This window comes from Equus caballus, chromosome 7 (genome assembly GCF_041296265.1).
Source record: "Equus caballus isolate H_3958 breed thoroughbred chromosome 7, TB-T2T, whole genome shotgun sequence".
NCBI lineage: Eukaryota > Metazoa > Chordata > Mammalia > Perissodactyla > Equidae > Equus > Equus caballus.
Window position 1 is genome coordinate 69,715,358 of NC_091690.1, and position 14,774 is coordinate 69,730,131.

The 14,774-nt window shown below is 51.4% G+C and overlaps 1 protein-coding gene across 2 annotated transcripts in view; it reads right to left on the reverse strand.

Moving 5' to 3' along the window:
• The window catches only part of CAPN5 (calpain 5), a 55,333-nt gene extending 53,054 nt beyond the window's left edge, over positions 1–2,279 (reverse strand). The window contains exon 1 of one of the 2 annotated variants that reach the window (XM_001494686.6): positions 2,025–2,279. The gene's annotated coding sequence lies outside the window, so the exon portion shown is untranslated. Of the gene's footprint in view, positions 1–1,865; positions 1,985–2,024 lie in introns of those variants that run through there. The other variant, XM_070273260.1, reaches the window with a different exon arrangement.
• Positions 2,280–14,774: the final 12,495 nt, after the last annotated feature.

Consider the following 14,774-nt stretch of genomic DNA (forward strand, 5'->3'; position numbering starts at 1 on the left):
CCAACCCCGGCAAGAAAGAAGCTTGGACACAATGACAGGCCCTGTAGATAGGAGGGGTCGTGCAGAGAGCCTTCCCGGTGCCCACTGGGGGTCCAGGAGGGCCGCCTGGTCAAGGAGGGGCTTCAGGACTGTGCTGAGAACCCTTGGGGAAAGCAAGGGCAGAAGCAGCCAGGGACAGCACCAGCCTGGGAGCAACGTCCTGGATGTCGCACCTAAAAGCCCTTGGGCCTCTCACAATCACTCTGTGCAACTCCTACCTCTGACTTCGTCCAGGCTTGTCCACCGCCAGTGGACACCCCATCTCAGAGAGGGGGCTCCCCCACCCTTCCCCCACGCTAGGGCCCTGTGCAGCCCCTTAGCGCCTCCCACTCGCCCCCACCCCTGCTCTGGGAACCCCTATCACATCGCCTCCTCCCGTGCCAAGCCTGGCCCAGGGTGGGGTGCTGGGGAGGGGGCCTCCCCCTGCTCGGGCTCCACAGCAACCCACCCACTGCAGCAGCCGAGGACGACCCTTCTCAGACACACTCCAGACTACTGAGTGCCGCTCCCCACACTGCCAGTCAGTCTCACAGCCCCAGGCCTTTCCCCGCCTAGCCCCGGGCCTGCAGCGCCCTGCCGGTTCTCTTCTGCTCGGTGAACTTTCCATCCTTCCTTCGGCTCAGCGCCCATGGATCCAGGGGAAATCTCCCCAGCTCCCAGGCAGACACTGGCCCTGCCTGGGGCTCCAGCACGGGGTGCAACTCTGGGCAGAGGCTTATCTGTTGACCCATCTGCCTCACCAGTCAGAAGAGAGGGCGCCCCAGGGCAATGACCCGGCCTGAGCACCACTTTGTCCTGGCACCCAGCTCCAGACTGGGCTGAAGCAGCAGCAGCTGGGCCTGACCCTACCGCGCCCAGTCCCTCAGCAGGGAAAGCAGCCAGGCTTCCCCATCCCCACCCCTAGACTCTGGGGAATGGAGCAAGGACCAGACCCAAAGACCCTGGGCAGGGGCGGGGTGGTGGGGGGAGGGTGTCTCAATCCCTGCAGCAGAACACAGTGGTCCCCCAGGAGGCCTCACACTCATAGACTAGACTGAGTCCCACCCTCAAACCCCTCTCTTCCAGGAAGTCTGCTCAGATTTCTCCCTCCCTAGAATCCGAGGAATATGCCCTTGGCACTTCTCTCTCCAATCCTGGTGCAGGGAGAAGATTCTGGCTTGAAAGCCAGGCTGACCCAGGTTCAAATTCTGGCTCAGCAGCCCTGAGAGAGAGAAAGGAGCTCACTTCACCCCTCTGTGCCCGCCCTCCTCATCCCTGTGGGGTCTGGCGCTGAATCCCACTACAGGAAATGAAGCTGGGAGAGAACTCGGCACCTGTTACTGACCATCTGTCCCGCTTCACCTCTGGAGCCCACGCCCCTCTCCACGGACCCCCAGCTCTGAAGGGCGAAGGCAGGATCAGAGAAGCCCAGGATCCATTCTCTCCCAGATCTCCTCGCCTCCCCCCGCCCCCCTCACACACACACCCAAGGCCAGCAGCCCCGAAAAAGGGCCCCTATTCCCCCCGAGAGAAGGGCCAGGAAGGGACTCGGCCTTGGCCTTAGCCCCTTTCCCAAGCCTCCAGGGACGGGGGATGGGGGCACCCAGGAGGGGCTGTGGAATCGAATGGGTGGAGGGCTGGGAAGGGAACAGGAGAGGGAAATTGTGAGGAAGAGAAGGGGAAGAGCAGGTCAAGCCCCGGGGGTTAAACCCCAGCGCGTCTGAGCTAGGAAACGGACTCTGGGGGGCCCTTCGCCGCGGGGCGGGGGTGGGGATGGGAACGAACCCCGGGGCAGCGGCGGATGCTCGAGGCCCCCGCCCCCCCCAGGGCTGAAGGCCAGCGCTCACCTCCTTCCTCCCCTGGCTGCGGGATGTGCACCCCCCACACCGCCTCATGCCCACAGGGCACACGCACTGGCCCGCGCTGCAGCGGCACACACACCCCCGAAACACACACACGAACACACGCGCGGCCGCACACGCCTCCCTCTGCGCAGCGCCTCCTACCTGCCGCGCCGCCGTGGATTGAGCCAGACTCCGGGGATGCAGGGCACGGCGCGGGCGCTGGAGCCGAGGCTGGACCGGTCCGCGCGACGACCTCCGGCTCTGGCCTGGATCCGCTGGGGCTGGCCTGGGGCCGGGGCCGGGGATCAGACTCCCCCGCTGCGGTCCGCCCCGCCCCGCGGCCTCCGCCCATTTGGGGACAGAGGCGTGGTCTCCAGTGGGTCGGGAGGGCCGGGACCGCTGCGCATGCGAACTGGCGCCAGGCTGTGGCGAGAACCGGCTGGGAGATGGCTGCGGTGTTCCCGCTGGGGAGTAGGAGGCGGATTTGGGGCCCGCGCGGTTCATCTGGACCCCGCTCTGCTCGGTCAGGCCCCCGTTCTCCCTCCCTTCCTCCCAGCCCCGCTCTGTCCGCTGTGCAATACTCTGGGAGCCCCCCAGGGCCCAGCTCAGCTCGAAAGCTGGCCGAGGAAGGTTCTGTGCGAGCCCCGCAAAAGGCTTGCAGGCCGGCGAGCTTTGGACCTGCATCTCGAACAGTGAGCCCGGCTGGGCCCAAGACAGGGGGCTGGGAAAAGAAGGACTTGAAAAGGCGAGCGCCCATCTCGTCCCCATCTCCATGTCCACATCCGTCCCCAAGGTTCGGGATGGAGGATGGGGACCCAGACCCCAGAGGCTCAAAGAGGGCCCGTGTCAGATGGGGAAAAGTGGCTCGGGGCCCACAGTGAGCATTTACCCGTGCTGTGTTAGGATGGCGGCAGGAGGGGCATGTTGTGGGAATAAGGTTGAGAAGGTTTGTGAATGACCAATCCTGGCACACAGTAGGAGCTCAGGCATGCGGGATTCCTCTCGGTGGCCCTAGGACGGCAGGGCAGACAGGCGTCTGAGCAACTGACTGGAAGCCTGTATCAGCCCACGTGGCAGATGGAGAAACTCAGGCCCACTCATCTCCCCCTCTGGTGTTCCCAGTCTCGGTTAGTGATTTCATCCACGTCTCAGTCACTCCAGCTAATAGGGCCTCTTCCAGCACCTCACAGCCTCTGTCCCAGGCCTCCAGAATGTTTCTCCCCTGGGTGTAGCTCCAGCCCCCTCGGGAGCCCCTATCCAGACAAGGAAGATTCAGATAGACAGCCATGACCTCCACCCACAGAACAATGTTCCAAGACTGCCCACCTGACTCCCCCACCCAAACCCCGTTCCACTCCCTGCACCCTGGGCTGCAGCCGCCCCAAGCCCCCAGTGCTCCTGTAGGGGAGGAGGAATGTTCCTCTGCCCTCTAGGTCCTTCTGGCTGCTCTAAGAGTTAAATTCACATGAGACAGAATAACAGGAGAAAATTTAATAACACACATACATGGGAGAAACCCAAGAAAGCTGAGTAACTCGCCAAAATGGCCCTGGCTGACCTTAAATACCATCTCAGCTAAAGACAAACCAGGACGTTGCGGGTAGTACTTTGAGCCTTCAAATGGGAGAAAGGCAGCTGACATGGAGATGGAAAAGCAAATGTTTGGTAGACAAATGTTTGCGGGGCCGTCTGTAGACACTGGGACCCGAGAGAGAGAACGTTGTTAAGAATGGGCTTAGCAAGGATTCTTCTATCTACCACACCTAGTTTATATTATACTCTCATTATCTGCGGTATTAGCTCCTTCCTGGGCCAGTCCTTCTGTCTTAAAGTCTTTTAGGCAGTTTGGGGAAGGTCAAAGTTTCTTCCAGAGTCTCTTGTCCTTAAAGGTAATCAAGCCCAGAAGACACATTTTTGGGGCAGCCGATTCTGACCTGCCACACTCCTCTCAAGCACTCTGGGCTGCGCCACCCTCAACCTTGTTGGTGCTGATGTGCCCTGTCTGGAAGGCTCTTCCTGCCCGCTCCGCACAGCGTGTCCTGACACCAGGCCTCAGCTCTAGTGCGTGTCTCCACCGTGAACACCCACTCCCCCATCTTGAACATTCCTGCCCCCTTGCTTGTCCGAATCTCATGCTGCCTCTCTTGGGGTCAGGGGTGGAGTCTCCTGGAGGATGCGGCTGGGGCTCATTCCCGGGGAACAGTTAGTACTTGGTGAGGCCGGGCAGCTCCGGGCTCTGGTCCTCGCTCTGCGAGTTACCGGCCATGTGATCCAGGCAAGTCCTCTCTCCTTGCAGAGCCTCATTTCCTGACTGTGAAATGGGCTTCTCGCAGAAGTGCGTGGGGATCAGGTACAGGCAAGTCGTGGGGCCCAATAAGGCCCTGGCATGAAGAGTGCTGGGCACGTTGTTTCTGGGCTGGGCAGCTCCCACGTGTTCAGAGGTCGGGCTGGGGTCACGTCCGAGAAAACATGTCTGCCTTAGCCCGCAAGTCGGTGGAGTTGGAAGGATTCTCGGGCCCCTTCTGTGTTTCAGAGTGTTGGAGTCGCAAGAAGGGTGTTGTGTGGTGGTGGCAAGCTTGGACTCTGGACTCACTGTCTGGGCTCCTATTAGCTGTGTGACCTTGGGCAAATGACCCAATCTCTCTGTGCCTGTCTCCTCACCCATAAAATCCCTACAGTAGCACCCACATGATGGGGTTGTTGTGGCAATTAAATGGGCCTGTCGGTGTAAAGTCCCTGGGGTGGCCCCTGGCTTGGAGTAAGTGCTCAGCGTGGCTTAGGGGATGTTATTTTCATCTAGCCCGACCCCTCGTTTTGTGAGGACACTGGGTCCCCAGAAGCAGAGACATGTACAGTACACATGGATGCTTTGAAGCAGGCATCCCAGAATGTTAGAACTGGAAGGGCTCACCTCAGAGCCCCTCTCTGGCAGCTCCCACCTTCTGCAGCAGATGAGGGAGGAGGTCTCCAGGGAGACAGTGACCCGCCCAGGCACCCAGGCTGGCGGGGGTGGGGTGGGGGGGTGGGGGGGGGGAGGCATTGGCCCTGCTCCTGTTGGAGGGGAGGGAGGAGGTTTCGAGACAAGCTGGGAAGAGCCTGGCCTCCCGACAAGTTTGGGGAAGGGTTGGGGCGCTGATGATGCTGTAGCCCCCGGACCCTGCTGGGCAGCTTTCATAAACTGAGTCATCTAATGGTGCCATCAGGGGGCCTGCTGTGTGGGTGCTCTTGCCCTTTAATTCTCTCAACCGCCCCCTGCAGGAGCCCTCAGTAGCCTCATTTTGCAGATGACAGAACTGAGCCTCAGGGAGATGCCCCAGGTTACACAATTAGGAAATGGCAGAACTGTAATCCGTACCTACCCCGCCCCAACTCCTCTCTTCTCCTCTTCCTCCTCCTCTCTCCTCCAGGGAGAAGCTACTCCTATAGGCTCCTTGACTGGCTATCCAACCTCTGCTTGCATCCCCCTGTAACGGGGAGCTCATCCCCTCACAGGGCAGCCCTTTCCACTCTACTTGGGCGTGTCCTTTGTCACCCAGAGCTGACCCACCTCCCTTTTCCTAATTCTGCAGGACTCCGTACCCTGCACCCCACCAAAGCCCTGGAGACAGAATCTCCTCCTCTCCAGGCCAGGAAACCCCCATCTTCACTGCTCCTGTATGTAACAGGGTTTCCCAGGTGGAAGTCTTATACTAATAATAATTTTTTTAAAAGAATTACTATTGTTCCAATAATAATAACAATTTCTTTTTAAAAGCCCAGCAGATCTAATTGTCTAGCTATTGTTTGAGAACCCTAAAGGAAGCCCCTTGGCATGGGGAGTGACTCCAAATGGAGGCTCCTAAGGCATGGTGGCTTGCGGTGGAGCATTCAAGGAACCATATTAACCGATTTCCCCAGTCCTGTCTAGCCAAGGGGTCAGAACTATGGGGAGAGGAGTTGCATTAGAGGCACAGAACGTTTATGTTGGGAGTGGCTGCTAATGGTATTCTCCTGAGAGGTCAGGAAATGGGAGGGCCGCATTGGCCTCCTGGGCAGAGCAGACATCATGGAAAACAGGAATAAGGAAGACAAAATGACCTTTGAGTTGCTCTCAATTCCATGCTTCTCTGGAACGCTGCTTATATTTCCTTAGTATCCTGGATATTCTTGAAAAACAGCCAGAAGTGGGATTTATTGCAGGAATGCAAGGTTGGTTTCATATTAGGGAATCTATTCACAGCATTAGTTTGCTGGGGCTGCCATAACAGTGTACCACAAACTGGGCAGCTTAAACAATGGAAATTTATTGTCTCCAGTTCTGGAGGCCAGAAGTCCAAGATCAAGATGTCATCAGGGTTGAGTCCATCTGAGGGCTGTGAGGGAGAATCTGCTCTGTGCCTTTTCCCTAACTTCTAGGGGTTTGCTCTAAATCTTTGGGGTTCCGTTGCTTGTAGACACAACATCCTGATCTCTGCCTTCATGTTCACATGTGTTCCCCCTGCGTGTGTGTCCATCTCGATGTCCAAATTCCCCCTTTTTATGAGGACACCAGTCAATTGAATTAGGGTCCATATTAATGACCTCATTTTAATTTGATCACCTCTGTAAAGACCCTATTTCCAAGTAAGGTTACATTCTGAGATACTGGGGGACAGACTTCAACATCTTTTGAGGGACACAATTCAATCCATAACAAGCATGCACCATATTAATAAAACTGAGAGGAGAATCATATGATTTTCTCTATAGATGCCAAGAAAGCCTTAACAAAAGTCAACACCCATCCATGATAAAAACACGCAGTGAAATAGGAAGTAAGGGATACTTTCTCAACATGATAATATATAGTCCTAAAGCCAGCATCTTACTTAATCAAGAAACACTGGAAGTATTTCCACTAAGATCAGGAACAAGGGGTGAATGGCCACCATCTTCACCTCTATTCCACATTATACTAGAGGTATTAGCCAATGCTATTAGATAAGATATATCAATCGGAGGCCTAAGATTGAGTAAACAATCAAGAAAACTACCTCTATCTGCAGATGACATAATCTTATACCTGAAAAGCCCCGTAGAATCAATGATAAAACAATAGAAGAGCTTAGGGAAGTAGGAGAACATAAAATGAAAACACAAAATTCAAAGTGAAACTGTCACTATTTTCAGATGACATGATTTTATGTATAGAAAACCCTAAAGAATCCACCAAAAAACTTTTAGAAATAATAAATGAATACAATAAAGTTGGAAGATACAAAATGAAAAATCAGTCGCATTTCTATACACTAACAATGACGTAGCAGAAAGAGAAATTAAGAATACATTCCTATTTACAATTGCCACAAAAAGAATAAAATATCTAGGAATAAACTTAACCAAAGAGGTCAAAGACCTGTACACTGAAAACTATAAAACACTGTTTGAAAGAAATTGAAGAGGACATAAACAAGTGGAAAGAGAGTCTGTGCTGTTGGATTGGAAGAATTAACATAGTTAAAATGTCCATACTGCCTAAAGCAATCTACAGAGTCAATGAAATCCTGTCAAAGTTCCAATGACATTTTTCACAGAAATAGGACAAAGAATCCTAAAATTTATATGGAACAACAAAAGAACCCGAATAGCCAAAGGAATCTTGAGGAAAAAGAACAAAGCTGGAAGCATCACCATCCCTGATTTCAAAATATACTACAAAGCCATAAGAACCAAAACAGCATGGTACTGGCACAAAAACAGACACACAGATCAATGGAACAGAATCAAGAGCCCAGATATAAACCCACACATCTATGGACAGCTAATCTTCAACAAGGGGGCCAAGAACATACAATGAAGAAAGGAAAGCCTCTTCAATAAATGGTGTTAGTAAAACTGGACAGGCACATGCAAAAGAATGAAAGTAGACCATTATCTTATACCATACACAAAAATTAACTCAAAATAGATTAAAGACTTGAGTTTAAGACCTGAAACCATGAAACTTCTAGAAGAAAACAAAGGCAGTACGCTCTTCAACATTGGTCTGAGCAGCATATTTTCAAGTACCATGTCTGACCAGGCAAGGGAAACAATAGAGCAAATAAACAAATGAGACTAAATCAAACTAAAAAGCTTCTGCACAGCAAAGGAAACCATCAATAAAAGGAAAAGACAGCCTAACAATTGGGAGAAGATATTTACAAATCATCTGTCTGATAAGGGGTTAAAATCCAAAATATATAGAGAATTCATACATCTCAACAACAAAAAAACTAACAACCCAATTAAAAAGTGGGCAAAAGAAATTGAACAGACATTTCTCCAAAGAAGATATACAGATGGCCAACAGGTACATGAAAAGATGTTCAACATCATTAATTATCAGAGAAATGCAAATCAAAACTACAATGAGATATCACCTCACTCCAGTCAGAATGGCTATAATTAACAAGACAGGAAACAACAAGTGTTGGAGAGGATGTGGACAGAAGGGAACTCTCGTACACTGCTGGTGGGGGTGCAAACTGGTGCAGCCACTATGGAAAACGGTATGAAGATTCCTCAAAAAATTAAGACTAGGACTACTATGCAATCCAGCTATTCCACTGCTGGGTATTTATCCAAAGAACATGAAGCACAAATGCATAAAGACACATGCACCCCTATGTTCATTGCAGCATTATTCACAACAGCCAAGACTTGGAAGCAATCTAGGTGCCCATCAAGGGACGAATAGATAAAGAAGAGGTGGTATATTTACACAATGGAGTACTACTCAGCCATAAAAAAGGATGAAATCTGGCCATTTGTGACAAGATGGATAGACCTTGAGGGTATTACACTAAGCGAGATAAGTCAGAGGGAGAAGGTCAAATACTGTATGATCTCACTCGTAAGTAGAAGATAAAAACAATGACAAACACACACATAGCAACAGAGATTGGATTGATGGTTACACAGAAGGGAAGGGGCCAGGGAGGAGGGCAAAAGGGGCAATTAGGCTTATGTCCATGCTGATGGATTATAATTAGTCTTTGGGTGGTGAACATAATGTAATCTACACAGAAATCGAAATATGATGATGTACACCTGAAATTTATATAATGTTATAAACCAACGTCACCACAATAAAAAAAAAATTCAGTAGCCTTTATATATACAAAAAATAAAGAGAGGTCATAAAGGTAGAGAAAACCATATTTATAATAACAACAAAAAAGAGTAAATGCTTAGGAACAAATTTAATAAGAAATGTATAAAACCTGTATGAGAAAATTTTTTTAAACTTGAAAGACACTAAAGAAGAATAAATGGAAGGATGTCCCGTTCTTGGATAGGATGAGTCAACATTATAAAGATGTCAGTTCTCAGTAAGTTAATTTGTCAATTCAATGCAATCCCAATAAAAATACCAGCAAGCTATTTTATGATGACAGATGAGTTGATACCAAAGTCCACATGGAAAAGTAAACAAGCAAGAGTAGGTAGGAAAACACTGGAAAAGAAAATTAACGGGGAGAACTAGCTTTGCCAGACATTAAAGAAATAAAAGCTCCTGTAATTAAAAATAGGTAGCACTGGTGCATGAATAGACAAATTAGAATAGACTAGAAAATTTAGAAATAGACCCAAATACGTCTTTGCCCTGGTGATTTGAGACGCCAGCTCTGGTACATACTAAAGATGGACTTTGTCATTAATGGCACTGGGACAACTGGGTAGCCATTTAGAAAAAGATAAAATTGGCTCCATGTGTGACTCCCAACAAAAGAATAAGCCACAAGGATGGGGGCTCTAAGTGTAGAAACTAAAACCATCCAAGGACCAGAAGAAAACATGGATGACTTCCTCTTTAACTTCGGTGTTGGGAAAGGCTTTCTAACTACGATTCAGAACCCAGATGCCATAAAAGAAAAGACTGATAAATCTGACCACATGAAAGTAAAAAAACTTTGTGTGCCACAAAACACTGTAAGCAAAGTCCCCAGACAACTCACAAACTGGGAGAAAATATTCATAACAGAATATCATAGACAAGGGCAGATACCCCCATATAAGGGACTGTTAAAAGTTGAGGGACAAACCCCAAAAATCCAATAGTAAAATGAGGGGAAAGGCATGAGCAGAAAATTTACCAAAAAAGATATAAAAATGGTCCTCAAACACATGAAAAAAAATGCTCAAGGACGCTCATAATTTGAGAAAGGCGAATTAAAACAACATAGGTAGACATCATTTCTCACCTATCAGACTGACAAAAAATAAAAAATATCACAACGCATTGTGTTAGCAAGGTTGTAGGGAAACAGATGCTCCAGTCCATTGCCAGTGGAAATGCAAATTGGTACGCTCCTCTCCAGGGAAATTTGGCAATACCAACCAAAATTCAATATGTGCTTACCCTTTAACCCAGTGATTCCACTTCTAGGAAGATATACCTCCAATAATGTGGAAATACATATGCAAATGGCTTTTCACTGAAGCATGAGTTTTAATTGAAAGATACTGGAAACAATCTCCCCATACATGGGAGAGAGATGAATAAACTATAGCAAATCCGTACAACAGAGTACTACACAGCCATGAAAAAAAGAAAGCAGAAGAGCTCTGAATTGACATGGCATGAATTCCAGGACACACTGTTAACTGAAAAAAGCAAAGGCCAAGAGTGTATCTATACAGCATGGTACTCCTCGCCTAAGGAAGAAGAGAATGTCGGCGTATACACAGGTGTCTGCTCGTGTGTCGAAGGAATTGCAGGAAGGATGGATGAGAAGCTGAAGGGACTGGTTACCCAGAAGGGGCAGGTGGAACGGGGTGGAAGGAAGTGGGGAGTGGGACAGAGAGCAGGGAAGAGGAGGGAGCGTGGTTTCTCAGACTATCTTTTTCAGTTTTTATTGTTGAAATATAATTTACGTATTATAGTATTCACTATTTTAAAAGTGTAAAATTCACTGGATTTTCGCCTATTCACAAAGTTGTGCGGTCATCGCCACTATCTCATTCCCGAGCAGAGCATTTGCTCACCCCGAGAGAAATCCTGTGCCCATCAGCTGTCACTCCCCATTCACGCCTCCCCCATCTCCTGGCAACTACTCGTCTACTTTCCGCCTCGTGGATTTGCCTGTCCTAGACATTTCACGTCAGGAGAATCAGAATGTTTTCACAGTTCGCCCATGTTGGCGGATGGATCGGTACTTCGTTCCTTTTGATGGCTCCATACTATTCCCCTGTGTGTGTATACTACATTTTGCTGACCCATTTGAGGTTTTCCCATTTTGGGGCTCTTATGGGTAACACTGCTATGAACATTCATGTACAAGTTTTCGTGTGGACACATGTTTTCGGTTCTCTTGGGTGTATACCTAGGAGTGGAATTGCCGGGTCACAGAGTAACTCCACGTGACATTTTTTGAGGAACTGCCAGACTGTTTCCCAGAGAGCCCAGAGCATCCGCAGGACAGCCGCCATCCTGCCCGCTGAACCCTGAGAGTCGCTGACACAGACCCCAAGATCCTCTTAGTGGAAATACCCTGCCCGTGGCCTCAGCAGGTGGAGGGAGCTGAAGCCGACCTGGCACCTGGAGGCCACTGCCAAGGTGGGGCAGCTGGATTCCAAGGGTGCCTGGATCCCCCAGTGTCCTGTGCAGGCCAGCACCAGTGGGTGGGATGGGGCAGTAAGGAGGGGTGCCAGGTGCCCTGGGTCCTTCCTGTACCATCTGAGACCCAGCAGAGGCGGCACTTGCCCGTGGCCCTCCCTCAGGCAGATAGAAGTCATCACTTCCACCGCATCCCCTCTGAGGGGCTCTGCTCTGGGCTCCCAGCTCAGCACTGAAGAGGCAGGGGTGAGGGGTGGGGACGGGGGTGGAATATTGCTGAATAGGGTGCCCAAGAGGTCCTGGCTAGGCTTTAGAAGACGCTTAGGTCCAGAGTGCAGGCAGGGAGAGGTGGGTCTGGTGTCCCCTCTGGCACTTAGGGACAGGAGCTCATCACCTAAGAAGGTTTTGGCTTTAACTGAAGGTTTCAGGTACTCTGGCACCTGGGAGGGGCTCTGAGGCCCCTCTGCTGTGGCCAGCCCCTTGGACACCCCAGATTTGAACCAGGATTGGGTGGGGGCTGCGTCAGGAGTCTCAGGCCACACAGGCAGCTGTCCCCCATCTCTGAGAGTTTGAGGGGCTCTCGTCTCCCAACTTCTGTGCAGAGCCCAGCACTTCTCAGGTGGGAGGTGGGGGACATGTCAGCCTTGGCCCCGCAGTGAGGGCTGGGACATGGCCTCCAGCCCACAGCACGGCCGCCATGGAGGGGATGCAGGGAAGGGATGCACGGGGGAGCCTGGCTCACACCTGCTGTAGAACATTCCGGAGAGCCTCAGGGCCCCCCTCTGCCTGCATGCTGGAGAGCTGTGGGGATGAGGCGGGGGGTCCCAGTGCTGTGAGGGAAGCTCTGTGCCCCTAGCTGCTGCCACAGGCCCCCAAGTCTCCTCAGTCTCCATACACAGGTGCCCGGACACCCTCTCCAACCCAGGGGCCCACAAGGCCCCTGTCTGCTGGACCCCTCTGTTCCCAGTCACCCCACCCCAAGGGCAGGACCTGAGCCGCCTCCTCTCTGCCCTGACAAGCCCTCCCTCCCCCGCACCGCCCAGCACTCCCAGGCTCCAAGCCCTGCCCAGTCCACCTCCCCGTGACCTCTGGACGCCCCACTTCTTTCTCCTGCCCCTTCCAGGTCAGGCTCCTTCCTTGTCTTCTAGTCACTTCTCCACTCCCTACCCCTCTTGCCCCTCAGATCCCTTCTCCAGCAGCCTAGTGAACTTTCCAAAATCCAGGCTCCTACTTTCGCTTCAAACTCTTGAGATCAGGAGTACAGAGCAAAGGATGACATTTAAAAAACTAGTGTCATTTCTGTGTCCCTGGGAGCATTAGAATTAGCATTCCCGAAAGACTGCCCTACTGGGAAAAATCCATGAATAAGCCTATTTGTCACCCAAAGTGGGGCTGAGTCTAGGCTAGAGAGGAGCAGAGGGTCGTCAGCACTACACAAAAATTCTGTAAATGACCCTCCCAGGATGGAGAGCGGACATCTCTACAAGTCGTTATAATGTGGATTGAATGCTAAGTAAGAGATGGGCAGTTTCCCTGGCTGGCAGCTGAGCCGCAAGTGGACAGCCGGTGTTTCCTGCTGGCCTGGCTTCAGGATAGGGGGCACAGAGCCCAGCTTCGGTGGGGCAGGGGGCGGCGAGTCCTCACTCTGCTTGGACAGTGAAGGGCTCCACAGCCATCTCTGAGAGGTCCTTCCTGAAGAACGCAGAGGGCGGGCTGGTCTGAGCTGTAGTCGCCATCTCCAGATTGAGAGGCTATGGGGGAGGTGTGGCGCTGGTGGTGTCAGTATGACCCACTTGCCCCAACATACTCAACATAATAGGTGTGATCAGCTCTCCCAGGCCTGGGACGAACGAGGGCCCCGTGCCCCTGGAGCAGTTGGGTGAACGATTTCTCTGTGTTGGAGCACCCCCCCCCCACCCCCGCCAATTCTAGAAAAATCCAGAGGGAAGGGTGCTTCCTCCTTTTGAAGGGCCACTTGTGCTTCCAATGCCTCTCAAAGAGACCTGGAGGATGGGCTTCTTCTGCACCCCTATCGGTGGGATGTGACTGCCAAGGTGGGGAGGGGAGAGGTAGGGACCTGAGCGCCCTCGGGATGTCTGGGGCATTAGGCCAGCCCTGTGGCACTGCTCCAGGCTAGCTGGCCAAGGTGACGGGGTCGCCCAGGCTGTTCCCCCACCCCACCCCACCCCCGCTGGCGCAGCATCACTCCAGGAGCACCCCTTTCTTTCAGTTCCCCCAGGACACTCTCTCTCTGGAGCCTCCCACTGCTTGGACTGCTCCTCCCTGTCCTGCCCCTCCATCACCCCATCTGGGCTTCCGCAAGCACCTCCTGGCTCAGAGGCTCTCCATGCTGTTTTAGACCCCTGGCGCTAGGTTTACCCACTTCTGGGTCCTTGGCACATGATCACCTCTGGACCATGCTAGGCCTATCTCTGGTTTAATTTTTTCCTTCCCTTTTATCCCCATTTCCATTCCCCTTGTGCCAGAGGCAACTAATCTAACTGTTTAACGTGCGTCTTTTGCATGTGTTCTTAGGTGATGTCTTGTTTATTTACACCAATGAAATTTTATCTCCATCTGTTTCTTACTTGTTGTACAAAGCACTTAGTTTTTAAGATCTCTCCTTGTCTCTGTATAAGGTCTGAACTGTTGCTTCTGAATGTGGTGCGGCCCTCTGTGGCGTGTCTCCCCCATTGTTCACTGGTTGCTCTGGGACACGGACGACCAGATGGCCCCAAACCCGCTGCCAGGAATCAGGGTGCAATGAACACCCCCCACAGGCGGCTCAGGAGATTTTCTTTGGGGTGTCAACCTCAGAGCCCTGTTGTTGGGTGGCATTGATACCGGCCCTGATATCAGTTCCCCTACATTGAACCCAGCACATATGGGGTTAAAACCAAAAGCACGCACCCCATTCCGGCTTCTTTAGTTACACTCATGTGTAAATATCTGCGTCTTTAACCTTTGTCTCCCTGAGCTTCACAACCAAATAGAAGTTACAAATTGTTAAAGTGCAGGTGGCCTCTGGCTGGGCTCACACTAAAGCGTGGGCTAATCATGGGTCCTGGAAGTATATTACAGGGAAACTGATGTCCAGAGAATATCACGAAGCTGCAGCTTCCCAGGCCCTCGGGTGCTGAAATCCACCATCCACCACGGAAGCAGACAACCAAGGGTAGCCATCCACAGATTCCCTTATCTCACAGGCTTAGCCCTGCAAGCAGCTGCATTCCTTGCAACCTTTAAAAATCCCTTGCCTCCCATCTTTTGGGGAGACGAGGCAAATTTGAGGGCTCACTCTCCTCTCCTGGCGGACGTCACCCCAAATAAAAACCCTTTCCTTGCCATACGCC